We start from the raw sequence: 17,726 nt of genomic DNA, 5'->3' as shown, positions 1-17,726 counted from the left end.
AAAGCTTTGCTCTTACCAGCTTTATATGCATACATATATGTATATATTCACACACAGGTTTTAATCTAATGCAACATGCATGAAAGCAGAATTTGCCCTGCAGTATCTAGGTGGGAGATTAGTATTAGTAGGTTGCTTTGAGTAACAGAACCACAGATGTTTTTAAAACAAAAAAACAACAAAAGGGGGTCTGTGAGGATGTTACCTTGGGAAGAGCTGTGTGCTACAGCACATTAATTAAACGCATGACTGAAATGTATCGCAAACCAGACGTATCAGAAGAATGCAGCATCTCCCAGGTGCGATTTATTGTAAAGCATCATTTAACTACAGATGCCTACAGACCGTAGAAATCTAGACTGCAGACATCTCCAGACAATTACAGGAAGACTATTTTGATGGCTTAAGTAGTATGTGGGTCTTGCAGTAGAGTGGGGTGAATTTCCCACCAAGGAAATGATTCAAGTGGTAAAGAAGTGTGGGCTCTACAGAACAGGGGCTGTCCCAGTTGCTTGACTTCAGCCTGATTGTCAGAAAAGCCCGTCCATAATTAGGACACCTCTCATTTCTTACTTCTTTTGTTTCATCTCCTTGCTTCTGGTTCCTGGGAGAACTGCAGAGCTGGTACAGCAAGAGCCTGAACACCATCCTATAGACAATTGTGGCAGCCTCTCAGTCTGCAAAGGTGAGCACTCACATTGCTAAAAGGCTATTTTGCCACTACTAAACCAGATTCGTGTCCAAGCCCAGAGACCTGAAGCTCTCTTTGCACACCCATACAGACTACTGCAAACGGCTATATTTTTTTGTGAGAATACAAGGTGATTGAAGGTGCACTGGTGCCTACTGTGAACAGAGATTTCATCTGGGAAGGAGGGGATGCTGCATCTGACCTAATCTGGAAGTATAGTTCTGAGTCCCAGGTGAACCCTGTCTATAAAGCCTTGTCGTTCTGACGAGCCTGCCTTAAGCTCAGCCATCTTTGCACCTTTAGAAAATACTCAGAAATATATTTTCCTGCTTCTTTTCCAGGGCCTGGGTGGCATGATCTCTTAATGCATTTGCCTGTTTACGTTAGCAAAATGGAAAGCAGCTTTGTTTATGGAAAAGATCTATTTTTGTTTTACTTTTTTTCTCTCAACTAAACTGACTTTTATCCAGGATTGTGTTCTGCTTTGGGAAAAGAAATGTGCTGCAATTCTTAGCCCTAGCTTAAAAGTCAGGTCAAGAGGAAAAGGGGAAATCCTGATCATATTATTTAATTTTGTAGGATTACACTGCAGCCTGGAAATCTAAAACAGCAGAAGAGTTAACATCCTCATCTTCTCTGCAACATCTTGCTCTGGTCCCTGTGCAATGACATTTGCTATTCTCCCACATATATTTAGACAAGCCAGATCAGAAACAAAATAGTATTTCCATCTTATGGGCAGGGGGACAGTGTGTGGCATCCCAGGAGTAAGAAGTTTCAGAAGCCATCATGCTCCCCTGAGGATAAATCATGTCACCGTGTGTCTTTCAACTTCTTCAGACTTTGATCTTGTAGGAGATCAAACAGGGTCAGGACATGGATGGTAGATTTTGAATGAAAACCCAGACAGGCCATTCTGATGTGGAGATGATGTGGTGAGGTGTGGAGCACAGCATGCAGATATCACGGAATATCTGAAAAATATGTGTGGATATGTATACTGCCTTCTTGCTGAAACATGAAGAGTCCTGCTCTTGACTTGGAAGTCAAACTAAGGTCTGGCCAGTCTTCATCATGAAAGACTACTGAACAGTTTCTGGCAAAAGCTGATACTTAAAGCTTGGGTAGAAATTCTAGCTGTAGTGCTGAGCCATAATACAGAATCATAGAATCATAGAATAGTTAGGGTTGGAAAGGACCTCAAGATCATCTAGCTCCAAACTCCCTGCCATGGGAAGGGACACCTCACAAACCATGTCACCCAAGGCTCTGTCCAACCTGGCCTTGAACACTGCCAGGGATGGAGCATTCATATGGACTTTGCCAATTCTCCACATTCTCCTCAAAGAGATGGAGATCAAACTTTGCTGCTCTGCAAACTGTACTGACCTCTTTGAATGGGTGGTAGAGAGTTGGGGGTTGTATAAATTATAGCCATCACTTTATGGCATTTAACAATTCATGGTGAAACCCATATATAACCATATAACTTACCCTTAAAGCTCTGTGACATAGGGAAATTATTATCCCTCTTTCAATTATGAAGATTTAAATATGTGTGTGTGTGTGTGTGTTATGGAAAACAGTGGTAGTATTGTCTACTATGGTTGCCTGACTTTCCACAGTAATATATTTGTATACATGTGTGTGAGTTTGTATAATGCACATATGCATAACTGCATTAAAAAACACTGTGTTAATGCAATGTTATTTTGATTTCAGAGAGAAGTGCTCAAAAATGAAGGAAATTACAGACTTCAGGTGGGCCATGTAACTTCAGTTCAGCCCCACTGTGCAGATGGCTTTATGACAGTCATTTTGAATATAATAACACAGTTTTCAGTCCACGTTTTTCCTCTTTCCATTTTCAAAGCCTTGCGCAAATCACAGTACTGGTTGCACCCTTTAGACTAATATCCATAGGTATTTTTAAATACAAGCTCCTTAAGTGACCTAAATGTAAGGGTTTGCTACTACTATCCAGTAATAACATGATACAATAGCCAGGGTATGCAATGTTAAGAAGGATAACGAATGAAGATAATAATCCTTAATAAGTCATGAGAAATAATAAGGTAGGTAATGAGGTGCCAGTTTTCACATTTAGCTGTGAAATGTTTCTCATACTGACTTGAGAAAAGTCATATAAGGGGATGAAAATGACCATTTCTGTTGATTTATTCTCACTTTCGATGTGTCTTCCTAACATCAAATTTGTGAACTGGAAAGACGGAACTTAACCATGTTGTGATATGTTTGATGCAGAGAAATCTTTTGAAAAATGCAGAAGTGATTGAAGAACAAGGAACAATAAGATATCAGCCAGTCTCTGGCTGATTTCCCATCTGACATTGTAAAAGCATCCAAGACTATTTGTTTAATTTCAAATAGAATAGTGAACCATGTCATTTTGGAACCCCTCCTAGCACATACGCACATACACAGACCCCAGCAACAAGCTCCCTACCCAAAGCCATCTGTCATGTGTGCCAGTTGGAGTAAACCACTAATATTACTCAACAAGGAGATCATTATAGTTTCTTCTTCATCTACTGGGCTTTTGGAAAAGATCAGAGTCTTTGGGAACGTGCAGCAGGGAGGACAGGCATTCTGACAGGCATTGCTACATGTCCACATCAAAGTCTACGCATTTCAGTAACAACTATTATTGTTGTCACTCAGGATAATATCCCTTCTTCCTAGAGCATACGCCAGCTGTGGGATGAACCTAAAAATGACTGGTAACCAGTCCATGCTGACCTTCTCTGGTCTGTTTCAAGACTCTGTTTCATTTTCTTTATCTGTAAGTCCGGTTTGAATCATCTGTTTGATTTTAATTTTTCCCAGTTTTCCATGACCACAAGGGAAGTATTCACTGGAACAGGTTTTCAAAAGATACTACAGCTTGGTTCCACCACCACACACTTCACTCCCTGGTCAGCCCATATTTCGTATTTCAGTGGAGCTTCCTGCCCTTGAAACTCCATAAACTTGTTGGGACAGAGATGATTTTATTACAACAGAGTATTCAGCATCCACCACAGCAAGGCCCTGATCACAATTACTGCAATATATTAAACAAAAAATGGCAAAAGTACAGAGAAAAACTCTGGCACACAAACAAACCCTTTCTCTTAACTTCTACCTGAAGCAGATGCCGGTGGTATATTTAACGTGTGGGGCTTCACTGATTTACACCCTTGTAAAAATCAGTATTCAAAGCTCCTTTTCATGTGTACCTTCCATCTAAGTACAGGGGATACTGCATATCAAAGGCAGCTGCACCAGCCACTCTAGATTTATTAGTAAATCCATTGAAAAAACATTTCCAATGAAATAAATCTCAGCCTGCTGACTTCCTCCTATTCTTTACTTATTCTCTTATTGATTTTTGTCTCAGAGATTTAAACCTCTCAATTTGTTTTATGAGACACTTGTCAAACAGATGACAAGAAAAAAGACAGTGCTGGATATTTTCCTTAGCAGTTTTAAGTAGAAATAAAGAGCATTTCTTTGAAATTAGTCTTGCTCTTGTGACACGGTAGGAAGAATATATCTGACGAGCCCTTTAGAAGGCTTTAGTTCTGTGCATAGAGAAAGCTCACTGGCTGCCACCAACACAGCTTTGCAGCAGCACTGCCCCAGAAGCTCATTGACAAGTTTGACATGTAAACAAGCTGTTGCTAAAAATATTTAACCTAGGGGACCCTGGCTAGTTGAAGGGGCTAGTAATGGAATACAGATCCTTTCACCTCTAGGCATCTGTTCAAAGCTAGGCCGTTGACTGAAAGTCATTATCGACTGAGGGCTGTTCAGAGGAACGAGTAGGTGGGCTCTGCTCTGTGTCTTGTGAGCAAGTTGTTGCACTACTAAACCACACTGGCAATCCCAACAGAAAGCTGGGGCCTGGCACTTTCTGGTGGTGGAGGCAGCTCCTCCCAGGGGGAGGGTATCCTCAGCTTACTCCCTTCCAGCTCCATTCCAAGGACCGGGCAGCAGTGCTGCTGCTTTGGAGGTGAGATGGAGGGGTTCACCCATTCTGCCCCACAACCTGAACCTGTCCCAGCTGGTGAGTGCCAGCAAGGCGCTGCTCTGAAACCGAGGTGCCAGCTGCAGTCATTTCTAAAGGTTCTCTAATTATGGTTTTCCAGGAAAAGAGGTCACACAGGCTAAAACACCGTCTCCACCATTGAGGTCCACCTTCTGGATGGGGAATTTCTTGTCAGGCATATTTTAAATGGCTGTTACTTCACTTACCTTCCTTTGCACTGGGTGCTCCAAGACGGCTCTGTCAGCTTTCAGGCACTGCCACAGGAGGCGCTTTCCCTCCCATTTTATCGTTCAGTTCCAGGCTTGGTAGCAGCTGCACACCTCAAGTTCTGGAGTGGCTGCACTGAAGAGACGCAGCCGGAGGCACAGAGGCGCTGCCATTACCTGCACAGACCCTCGGATCCCCAACTCCAGTAGCACTCGCTGACCGCCCTTTGTTTCCGCTAATGGCAGAGCCGCCCCTCACACCGCGCTGCCAAGGGAAGGCCGCGCACTGCGGGGCTGCCCGACGGCTCCCCTCAGGAGACAAAATGGCGCCTTCGTGAGGCGCCTTGCCTCTGCTCCCTCACAGACTCCCGGCAGCCATGCAGACGGGAGAGGAGCTGGATTTCGCCCCATGTCGCATACTTCATACTAAAACATATATATATATATATATATATATATATATATATGTAACACAGGTGGGGGAGATTGCTCCCAGGCACTGGGTTTTGCATGGGATGAGGTCTGTGGGGTATGGAGCTCTGTCGGATATAGAGCTGTGTCATGCTGACAGGGAATGCAGTGAGAAACCAGGCTGGGAGGAAAGAGACGGGAGACACTTGCCTGATCCCGGCTTTCCAGGGAAAAGTCCTCCCAGAATTTCGGTCCCTGTTGCTCCACTTTGGCAGAGGATAGCGGGTGCTCAGAGGACTGAATGCCATGCAGCCTGCTGCAAGCCACTCCTGAGGGGAATTTAAGGTGAGACTCCTATAGCGCACTTTATCATCACAGGTCTTTCTGCCCCTGAAACTGGGACAATTTAAATCCATTACTTTGTTTGTTTGTTTTTTAATTATAAACCTGGGACCTCTCCTAGTTATTCATTTTGTTGTGAGGCTTTTCAGTTCCCATTTAAAAAGAGACATCTCGTCCCAAGAGCTCCAGGGCAAACTCCATCTCTACACACATGGAAACATGATGTTGCTAGGCAAGGTTGGTGTTAATTTAACTTTGGGAATAGCAGGAACAATAGGACTGGAAGGGGCCTTCTGGTTCATCAGACGAGTCCTTTGTTGTTAGAGGCAGCTACGTTATATAATCCCTTTTGCAAACGAATCTGGTTCTATCCTAAAGCTACCCAGGTTATTTTTGTCCCTCTGTGTCCATGGGAGGGCCTTTGGAGAACCTCACTGCTGTAAGGACGTCTCCATCTGAGGAACATCTTGCTCACCACAGAGCATGATTCTTATTAATCTCAAACTGCACAGCCTGATATCTCGTCCTATTACATTTCATCTTTTTCCTGATGCTGGAATGCCCAGGATATACGTGTCTTCCCCTGGAATACTCTGGCCCTCCACAGTCTACAGCACTGCCCTTAATTTGTGTCATCAGCACAGTCCTAGAGCAGGATCATTGATCCTCTTTGATGTTTTCAGCAATGTCGTGGTATTGCCTCAAGAAACTGTGCTAGTTCCATGCCAGCAGGCTCCCCCTCAGCACTCCTATCATTCCCTTTTTGAAGGGAACACATTAGGCTGGAATATCCAAGTAAACCTATTTATTCCCATGCAGATTTTATTTTCAAATTCAGGGATGTATCTGCAACCTCCGTTCTTCTGTCACATACTTTAAGGATATGTCCCATATCGGGTGAGAGCTTTGTGAACTCCAGCCCTGTGGAGAACGCCTGGATGTCACACTTTACTATGGCTCTTGTTAGGGTCTCAACATAGGTTCTTTATAAGCTCCGTTTTCTTTAACTCCATGAGGAGTTTTGGACACAGTTAGTGTTGACCCTTTCTACAGGATTTATTTCCATCTGATCTCCTGTCAGGGCAGGACAGAATGACCTTAACTACTCATTGCAGAAAAATGCAGAGGATCTCCTGTTTTCTTGTATCCTATCACATTGATTGTGTGAGAATTTCAGAGAAGGAGGGGGGGTCCTGTTACAAAGAGACCTGTTTCCCACCTTCTTTTTTGGCACTTCTTAGAAGGCCTCTCTGGAAGGGACTAATGGCCCTCTGGGACAAGACCTCTTCTGCCAATAACCATAGGTCAGAAGTTAAACTGAACAACGAAGAATGAAAGCAGGATAAAATGCACTATAAATCTTGACATTCTAATTGAGAACTGTCCAATGCAAACTGCAGTAGTGTGTCTGTTTTGCCTCAATGCCCTACGAGAGACCAGATCCCTCTTTCCTTAATGGCTTGAAGCATCCTACTGATTTTTACTGGGACTTCTCACTTGATTTAGACAAGCATGATTTGGGCCTATGCAGTCTCATTGAAAAGAGTTGAAGTTTGGTACCTAATATAATTTCTCTCCTGCAGTTATAGGAGCAGAAAGGTGAGTTTGATTTCACAGTAGAGGCATGTTCAACTCATCTTTCAGGCAGAACTGACATGACTGTGTATGTGTGTGTCTGGGGGCAGAGATTTGCAGGTCAAAAAGATCTGTGGACAAGTACAGCTCATACAGAGAATTCTCATATGAGAATTTTTCTCATACAGAAAAAAAAAATATTGCCTGAACATAACATGTCATCTAAGATGTTTTATAGATATTTTTGCTGTCTGAGGTAAATGGGGGAGGATTACACCTATTTTACAGACTGGTGAAATCAGCACATAAAGAATTTAAATGACTCACCCAAGATTACACAATAACTCAGTGGCAGACCCTAGCAGAGTCTGGAGTCCCAGTGCTTCCAAGCACACTAGCCTGACTTGTCTCCTTGGTCTTGTCATCTCTGTCATATGTACTTTGCTTTCAGACACTTAGAATACATACAGAGTCAAAACCAGAAGAACAGAGCTTGTTTATTCCACTGCTTCTATATTAAACATCAGGTTTTGTGAATAGTTTTGTTGTTTACATTTACATAGGAATTCTAATTATTGAAGCAATTCGTTCCAGACTTCCGTTATTCCCTTTCAAAAAGCAACATATAGATACTGGAACGAAACTACCACTACTACAAGCAGACCACTGTGTTTCCCATCCTGGCAGCTCAAGAGAACAATCCTGTAACATTAGAATAAACCAGTTTTTTGTTAATGTTACACCTTGGAGCTCTACTCTGAATAGGAAACTTTTCCCCAAAATATAGTTGAAATTCTATCTCTTTACCCTGAGCTAATTTTTTTCAGCCTGGATAACATCATAAAATGGATCATGAATATGTCCTTTGAAAATTATGCCATTTCTGTGTAGATTATGCAGCCTGTATGAGCTGGTGCAAAGAAACTTGCTCCTACTGTATAGGATGTAAGTGCCAGAGAAGAGAGAGAGGGTTAAAGAAGGGAAAACATATACTGGAATGTAGTGGCATAACAAATCTATCCCTAATCTTGAAAGCTCCATAGTGCATGAGTAATGAAACTAAAGATGAATTATTACATCTTGCACTCATAATTTACAGGTATGCGTGTATTATCTTACAGCACAAATATTCCATTTATGCTTTGTGATGGTGTTTTTCTCCATATAGAAAAATAAAAGTAGTATTAGTCACATGTCCATAGCTTTGTCAGTAGCTGCAAAATGTTTTTCTTTCCAAGAGGAAAGCATACTGAATAATGCAACGCTTACATTTAGGCTGCTTTTTCATGCATTGACACTTTCAAAATCTAAAACCAGTTCTTTTAATTTTAAGGGCTACAGTGTCTGCTCCCTTTATTCCTGCCCTTTATCATCTTACACACCATGTTCTTATAGACAAGGAGGGAAAAAAAAACATTCCAGTGTCTAATAAATCTGAAATCCATCAGGGGCCGCAAAGCGTTCATTCTCCTTCCTTGGTTCAGATCGTGTTACAGTCAGCAGCACAACAAATGCACTTTGTGCACCAACACCAATGGATTAAGCACTTTCCTTCATTTTTCCAGGGCGGGAACTGATTCCATTTTTTTACAGTTTTGAAAAATTTTAACAAAGGAAAGAGCTGCACAATTGATTTTCAAGCAAGGAGAGAGGAAAATTGTATTACAGTCCTTGTTTCTGAGCAGAATTTTAATATTGTTAAAGGATTTAAAAACTGTTTTATGATACCAGCCTTCCCTAGCACGCAGTGCTCTGCATTTGGTTTCCTGAGCTAATTTATGAGAATCTGTGTGCAGGACTCACTAGTCCTTTTTTTGTTCTTAGACCTTCTGCCTTCTGTTACAGTGAAGTTGCACATGCTGGGCTTTCTCAAATGGGGATTTTACTTTTGTTCTTTCCTGTTGCATTTCCCTAAAATAAAATATTTTTTGGGGAAAAAAAAAAAAAAGTATTTTATTACTATTTGTGTAAGGAAATGCAATGTGGGGCCAACTTTTTGGGTGTGCTGGGACTGATTTTCTAGTACATGATCTCACAGGTATGAGAGATTTTATTTCTGTGGGCTCAGTTCACAGCTACATACCTAAAAGTAGATTAATAGGTGTCACATGTTTTAATAGTTTCTTTCTTACCCTTGTAGACAGGCAGTTTAGAAGAGCTGAGCCCTCAACAAGGTGAGTTCTAGAAATCAGAAGCCAATTCTGCACCATTAACCCTTCTAAAATGGTATTCTTTCAGATACCTGCATCTCATTTTCTGCTTCCGTGAAATAGAAGCATTAGTAACAAGCTAGATCATTATTAATGAAATGATCAGTGAATGATATCTATTAAATGCTTTTTAGCTTCATGGATGCTAAGTTAACATGAAAACAAATGAGGAATTTGTAGAACTCACATGTTAAGTTTAAAAATGTGCATGGAGATAATCCGTCAAAACTTGTTCCACACAAAATATTGCATTTATCAAATCCAGAGCAATTTACAAAGTGAATGCTAACTAATGTGTATGATTTTAAGGAAGAAGCAAGAATTAGCCAATGTAACTAGGGCCCTTTCACATGGCACAAGTTTTTAAGTCTACGGGAAGAAAAGTTGAAGAGCAAGAGCTAAAAAAAAAGCAACAGGACGGATGCTGAAAGACAATCATTCAAATGGCACATGCTGATCTGAATGATCTGCATTTGTGTGTACAGGATTTGGGGGTTTTACACTGACACATGAACATTTTCGTACATACCAAAATTAATCAGTTGCATATACAGAAACTGGCAGATTTTAAACCACTGGCATTGAGTGGCATGCAGATTTGTGGGGCACAGCTGTAAGCAGGATCTCTGCAAGGATTCACTGTGATATTAACTTTGGTCTTGTCCTCAGCTTAACCAGAAGAGTCAGCAGAGCAAACACTCCATCCCGTCCCATCATTGGCTTCTGTCCTGGATTAAACAAGACTAGAATTCAGACCTCTCATAGCAGGTAAAAAAATAAATGTTGTCTTCCATGTTACTTCTGCCAAAGAGGTTTCTTTTTTCCTCCATATCACAAAGTCTGATGCTTTGAGTGTGCGGTGGACACCTGTGCATTGTAGAAGGGTACTTCTGCTGCACTCAGTTTTCATCAGGGGTAGCATATCAAATGTGAAAACCTGTAAATGGTTGCTAGTGTTTCAAAGCAGAAATTGTCTTTTGAAAAAAATGATGTTCCAAATGCTGGCATGAAATACTTGCCTGAAGAAAAAATGTTACGGTCCTTCAGAAATCATAAGTGGTAACAGTGAGGTATCAGAGAGAGAAAAGCACTATGCAGATACCTCAAGGAAAAATATCTGGTGGCCACTCATTTCTTTGGGTGACCTTCAGTGATATGCCAGCAATACCACTGCTTGATTTGTGAGGAGTCGTCCATTTAAGCTAAAGAATGTGATCATATTTTAAAGCAGAAGCATCTATTTAGAGCTGCAGTCCCCAGTGAGTAAGTATTTCTTAAGAAACGGTTGAAACTGTCAGTATTTTAGGAAGGCTGGAGGTATTGCAGCCATTTCCTATCAGATGATGTGGCTCTAAGTGTGCAGGGTAATAGGACTTTTTTGAGCAGATTAGGTTAAATACTAAACCTGACTTCATTAATGCTGATGGAAACACAGAGCTCTGTATTCTGTGCAAAATTATGTTTTGAAGGAAAACCTCCTTCTAAGCAAGAGTTCAGACTGTTAAATTTGATACTGTTGTAACATAACACATTTCAAAACTGAGTGTCAAGAAGTAGAAATGTTCCAGTCCTGTAAGAGCAAATTCATAAATTTTGACATTATTGGCGGTCTTTGTTTCTGCTTTTTAAATGAATTTCCATCAGAAAACCTTGCGTGGGAAATAAATGTGGCAAACTCACTTTCAAGGATCTTGAGGCAAGTAATTACTCAGTAATTTTTTTTAGGTTCCTTATTCTGATTAAATAGTGAATAAGTAATCATTTATCTATGGCCTGCTGCATTTTTGTTGTGCAGTACAAAACTGCGACAGCGAGCTCAGAAAGTAACCTTGTTGCCTTTGCTGTACTGGCACCCCTGATGATTCTGGTACACTAACAGGGTAGTAATAAATAGAAATGTCTTTTGAATTACAAGTTCCACTGTAATCACAGGGGGAAGGACAGTGTTTGCCAAATTGAGGAAGACAAAACTGGCATGAAAGGAATTTTATGTTCAAGCTTCTCAGAGGGGATTAGAAGTACTTTCTTAATAGTGACTGAAAGGAAGCTGGAATGGTGTCATTGAACATACAGGCATTGCCCTGCTTATGCACATACACACACACAGTCACCACATACAGCAGCACAAGGAGCAAATGCATGAAGTTGCTCCAGTGTTTGAGGGGGTTTTAAAATACAATTTTTTTCATCCTTCATCTCCACATGCTAAATATATAATAAGATACCTTGTTTTCTTGCCCTGTAGACCCACATGACCAAAATGAGGGACATTAGTAAGTGTTAGAAAAAGTATTCAAGTGTGAAATGAATTTCTCAAACATTAATAAGTATTTCTAGAACCTCAGTTTCATAATTTGACAGTTCCACAGTTAATAAATCACAGCAAAAGGAAAGTGTGATAACAGCAGAGCAAAAGGAAGCCTGGATCTATGAAGTGCAACTGAGGGATAAGTGAAAGAAGTATGCTGATGACCCTGAGTTTACTTTTGGGTTTTCTGAGCTTTCACTCAATTAAATTCATTCCTCTCCTCTAAAGACCTATTATGTGCCTTTACCTACGTTTCTAACTGATTTTTCTTGTAATTCAGCTCCTTTGCCAAGTTATTTCCATGATTTAAGGAGCACTGATTAAAAAAAAAAAAAAAGTAATGCTGAGATGAAAGGAGCATCCACACTTTATTTGAAAGGGTTTTCTAAAGAGGTGGGTTGATTTTAATTAACTTCCTGAATGAAACAATTCAGGTCTGGAGCTTGCAGTCTCCAATAATCACTCTTTGGCCTCTGGATGAAAAAGGGAGTCAATTACACAAAACAATGCAACAAAAAGGCAGTCAATGGAAGGAAGTAGTTATGTGTATTACAGCAGTATACACATTAAGGGAGGCCCAGCATCTAGAGGCCCAAAATGAGATTAGTCCCCACTGCGGTAGACACTAAATACACATTGGAAGAGACGGCCCCCTCACTCCAAAGCTTATCTTCCCTGCAAGGCTAGTTCCTGTTTATATATTTTGAGCATTTCCCCTAATTCAAACTCTATATGCACACAAAAAGCTTTAACTTTACAGTGAGTTGTTGTCCCAGGACTGCAACAAACAGAAGCTCGTTACCCAACAACCATGTGCCAATGTGACTCTTCTGCAATACAAACATTGCTTAGCATCACTCAGCTGCTCCTGAATCCCTCATTCTTTTCCTCTGTCCCCCTTTTTGTGTGTTCTGAAAAGAGCTGACCTAGACCACATTTTCTCTAGAAGGAGTTAATACAAAAACCTGAGGAAGCTCCCAAGACCTTCCAGTTAAGCAAGAAAGATCAAGAATGAGAGAAAAAGTGTCTGAGAGACAGAATGGCTTGTTAAAGCTCATGATAAGCATATCTTTGTTCAGCTCTTGCCACAACAGGGTTATGGTCTCTACTGGGACCACTACCTGCTGCCATAACTTATATAAGCTATGGTAATACACAGGCTGGCAAGCTTCTGTGAAAATGTAGAATCAAAGCAGCATACACATGGGAAAAAAGTATTCAGCTGGAAAAATGAAAAATATTCTCAGGCCCTGCCCATCTCTGACAAAGATGGTTTCCCATCAAAGGGCCCCAGGATTTGATGTGTCACTGTAGCAGGCTTTCCAATTCCTGGAACTTTCCATAAATCTCGGAAGACTTAGGTTCTAGTATTAGAAGCTCTGAGTGTAGTTTAGGAGCTGTAGCTGTTACTTTGGTTTATTAGCTATTGAAATTACCTGCTGGGCATCTGCAGATTCAGTATGGTTTAAGGTTATGAAAAATCTCAGGCTCCTTTGTTTCCTGGGTTGGCAGAAGGGAACAACACAATTTTCACCCAGGTAAAAGGGAAGCTGAACAGCTATCAAAGACCACAGTAACCAGGGAGAGACAACATGAACACAGATGAACTTGAAAACAGTGGGTTTGTTTTCTGTTACATGGCAGGTTGAGGGGTGCCCTTGCTTTTAAAAGATAAAGGTAGACATTTTGCTGCTGTTATTTTTTTTTTTTTTCAATGGTCATAAGAAGGGTCTGGCGGTATCCATCTATTCTGCAGAGATAGTTCATCTTGTGTCCACTTGGTTTCTTCTGTGTTACAAGTACAGACACAAGCACAAGAAACCACCATTAACCACAAAGCAGTGGGCTTAATATGCTGGATTGGTTTCTCCAGGAAACTAACAAACACAGCCTTAGGAGTCTGATGCCCTCCTTCAGAAAGTCACTTCCACTTTCCCAATAGACACACGAGTTTAAATCTACCAGCCCTTGCTGTCTTTTGGCTTAGACAGGACCTGAATATTTACTGTCAAATGTAACAAAAATGAAGTGAAATCATAGCAGAGCAAATCCAGAGACACAAGCCCAGTTGTCTCCTCTCAGCAGTTCACCTTTTACCCTCCTTCTGCTTCCCCGCAACAAAGCATCCTCACCCTTTGCAAATAGACTCTAAAGGCCACAGCCTATCAATATCTGAATGAAAAGAACCCAGCAGAGTCAAGGAGTTTTTTTGTCTCTCTTTAGTTTATGTTTTCTAAAAGTTCTGGTCTAAATTTAATACCATGCTCTGGTCAGCAATGCTTTAAGACAGTTTTAATTCACAGCAGCATGACACACCCTCACTTCAGATGTGCATCTATGCCACTGCACCTTCAACATACTCAGCAAAGCAGAGTAGTGTAAGTCGAGAGGATTGTGCTAACTGCTCAGTTTTCTGTTGCTGGGAGAAAGAGAAAACCCTTGTGACGGAGTTCAGAGTGAACTCTGTCACCTGTCAGTTCCACTGACACTAATGTGGTAATTCTGGGTTAGGATTTGGTTTAGAAAGGCCATCCTCAGCCAAGAAAGCACATTGGTTTAAAAGGAAGCATATTCATGAAAGGTTGCCCTGGAGTGGTTGTTTTTATTGATATAATTAAGATCAGAATCTGAGCCACTGACTATAAGCCCAGAAGACAATTAATGAATAGTTTAACCAGGGAAATGGCCTCTGTGGTAAGAAAATGAAATTGGCATTTAAAAATGAGATTTCCTTTACCACTCCTGGTGTATTTTTCCCTTTGTCAGCAGAATTAATGAGTTAAAGAGTAAGCAGAAAGGGGCTACAGGAGGAGTAGGGAGGTTTTAGGGTGCTGTTTTATCAGAATGGCACGTGTCATGGCGCTTCATTCTGAATCACCCGATCTATGGGTTTAGCAGAAGAAAATTTAAGACACTTGTAAAATGAATGAAAGTGATCCTGAATGGGAGGAAGAAATGCTTAAAGTAAATAGCTAAAGTCAATCTGTCGAAATGTCACATGTAAGGATGGCTCTGTTCTGCTTAATGACAGGAGAGCAAGAAAGGTGAGGGGGAGGAAGGGACCCTTTTGAAAGGCTGTTGTTCTAATGTACCTGTGTTTATTTTAAAAGCTTTTCAAGGAGGTAGGGAGGGAAGCTACTGTCTCTCAGTGATAAAAGTTGAGTGATTGAAGACACCATTTGGAGGCAATCTGTTCTCTGTCTCTGTAGTTGCCCACAAAATTCCTTATATGCAGGTAAAGCAAACTCAGAAGAGTGTGGCTGAGGGGAAAAGGCTAAGAATCAGGAGTCCTGGGCTTGATTTCTAGTTCTGATGCTGTGTTCTCCACTGTATGTGGAGGCGAGTAACGTGAATGTTCAGTGAAACCACCTATCTGGCAAGTGGGAAAAATAGTGTTTACTCCACTCATATGACGGGAGCAATGAGATTTAAGGAGTATCTGCCAAACAGATTGGTTTCCTGGTGAAAAGGAGCTGAGACACGTAAAGTATCTGGTAATTCAAACAGACCAAATGCGTAGAGCCAGATCCTTACTGATGGAATTCTAATTTCTGTAACATATCTGTTCCTGTTCTAATTAGACACGGTGTGTGAACATCTGCACCCACCATCTCCCTGTTAATATCATGGTTTATGGCTCCTCTGTTACAAATGGATTCTTGCTCAGTGTCCAATATTAAATGGTTTCAGACTCGAGTCTACTGTGCTGTGTGTGAGCTAGTCTGTTTCAAAAGACAAAAGCTTTTGCTTCAGTTGCTGTCATGTACATACACTGTAACCTGTCTCTTGCGGAGAAAGCTGGCTGTGGAACATCTCCCAGCAGGTTGCTGAAGATGAAGGTATTCTTGGGTTTAGTTCCAGGAGATCGTTCTGCCAGAAGTTCAGTCAGTTCCAGCACTTGCTGACCCCTGCTGTCCTCACACACCTCAAAACGGCCCTTATTTAGGAGATAGGAAAAATCTTTGTCTTTGCCTCTCTCCTGTGCTCTCTCTTTCATGTAATGTTGTCCTTTACGAACAATGACATATTCTCACTGCTTCTCATATGCCCTTCCACTGAGAGGAAAAGCTAGGTCCAGATTTGTTTTTGCTGTCATTCCAAATGAAGCCAGAAGAGTTATTCTGGGAATCATCTGCGCTCTGCACTTTACCTAAACAAATTTGAAAGGACAGGTTTTTGAATGCAACTGATCCTGCAAGGTATACAGGGTCTTTAGTCAATGAGAGGGAAGGACATTCACAGCCACACTGCAGGAGACCTGGCTCTTTCACAGCACATGCAAAATGGTTCCCATACTTTTTCCCCTGTGTTTTGTGATGTGATCAAAGTAGTCCTCAGAAAAAAAACGTAAGAAAAGAGAAAAAAAAGAAGGGAAGAGGGAAGAGGGAAGGGAAGGGAAGGAGAGGGAAAAGGGAAGGGGAAGGGGTAAGGAAAGGGGAAGGGGAAAGGAAAGGAAAGGAGAAAAAGGAAAGGCAAAGGCAAAGGCAAAGGCAAAGGCAAAGGCAAGGAAAGGCAAGGAAAGGCAAGGAAAGGCAAGGAAAGGCAAGGAAAGGCAAGGCAAGGCAAGGCAAGGCAAGGCAAGGCAAGGCAAGGCAAGGCAAGGCAAGGCAAGGCAAGGCAAGGCAAGGAAAGGAAAGGAAAGGAAAGGAAAGGAAAGGAAAGGAAAGGAAAGGAAAGGAAAGGAAAGGAAAGGAAAGGAAAGGAAAGGAAAGGAAAGGAAAGGAAAGGAAAGGAAAGGAAAGGAAAGGAAAGGAAAGGAGAGAAGGGGACAGGACAGATGATCAAGAGAAGGAGGAAGAGGAGTTTGAACTTCATACAGAATGAGAACAAGGATCTTTGAAAGTTCATAGATGAAAAAGAGGAGGAGGTTACATGAAAGATGGGAAGACATAATCAGCATAGAAGTCATCTTGTCCTGAAATTTGATGGAGACTGGAAGTTTCATTAAGCATCTTTCTCCCTAGTGAGTGCCATGAGACAAAAGGAATTGCTTTTGAAAAAAAAGGCACTTCAACAAAACAAGGTGGGATTACCATCAATAGACTAGGTTACTTATCAATGTTGAAGTTCCCTACTACACGTAAGAATTCCATCATCTTTTCTATGATTTGTAGTAAATGAGCCCAAAATCTCCTAGAAAAAAAATGAATGCTGTCTCAAAGCCAAGACAAACAGCATCACCCGAGCAAGTCTTTGGGTATGTTTGGATGGTGGTCAGTACCAATGTCAGTGCAGAACTCCTGAACAAGGACAGTCAAGGCTTAGCATGGCAGAGTAGTTGGGAAGTTTTAACTTGAACTAGGTTCTAAGTCCCAGCTTCATTTTTCCCAGCTCACCATTGGAATTAACTGCAAAGGGCAATGAGTTGTAAATTCTGACCCCTAAAATATCTATCCATGGGAGTTGGGCTCTTTGTCCTTGAGGATCTCTGGCTGTCGCTTAATGGAGCTGCAGACCAAGAAGGGAGACAGATGGTACTGATGGACTGAAATTATACTCAGCTAAGTGCAAAGCTATAACTGTTATTTGTCATTCTAACATCACTGATTTGTCTAGAGAGAAAAACAAATAACTTGTTGGGGGAGTGAGCAACCAACTGGCTGTGGCCAGGCCAGATTGGAAGTGGGTGTAAGGCTCAGCACACAGAGACCCAGGTGCCATCAGTGCTCAAGGGAGGCTATTAGTATGTCATTTCAGTTTCTTCCTCTGTCTGTCTCTCTCTCTGCTTGCTGTGGAGGTGGAAGGTGCATGTGTTGTGAGGTGAACTGGGGAGTGAAGATAAAAATCTGTGGTAAGGAAATGCTACAGCTTTATCGCTGTTCTTTGATGTGGCAGGACAAATTAATTGATAACAGAACCAGCCAAAGCAGATGTGGTCATGGCCTCCTGAACTGCCCTATTGCAAGGAAAGGGCCTAGCAACATCAAAGACA

At 41.5% G+C, this 17,726-nt stretch overlaps 1 protein-coding gene across 1 annotated transcript in view; it reads right to left on the bottom strand.

Moving 5' to 3' along the window:
• The window catches only part of MYL10 (myosin light chain 10), a 90,410-nt gene extending 85,443 nt beyond the window's left edge, over window positions 1–4,967 (bottom strand). Inside the window, exon 1 of the mRNA XM_065694390.1 lies at window positions 4,949–4,967. The gene's annotated coding sequence lies outside the window, so the exon portion shown is untranslated. The remainder of the gene's footprint in view (window positions 1–4,948) is intronic.
• Window positions 4,968–17,726: the final 12,759 nt, after the last annotated feature.

Source organism: Lathamus discolor, chromosome 14, assembly GCF_037157495.1.
Source record: "Lathamus discolor isolate bLatDis1 chromosome 14, bLatDis1.hap1, whole genome shotgun sequence".
Classification (NCBI taxonomy): Eukaryota; Metazoa; Chordata; class Aves; order Psittaciformes; family Psittacidae; genus Lathamus; species Lathamus discolor.
The sequence above is the reverse complement of the archived record's forward strand: the minus strand, read 5'-3'. Positions and strand labels throughout refer to the sequence as shown.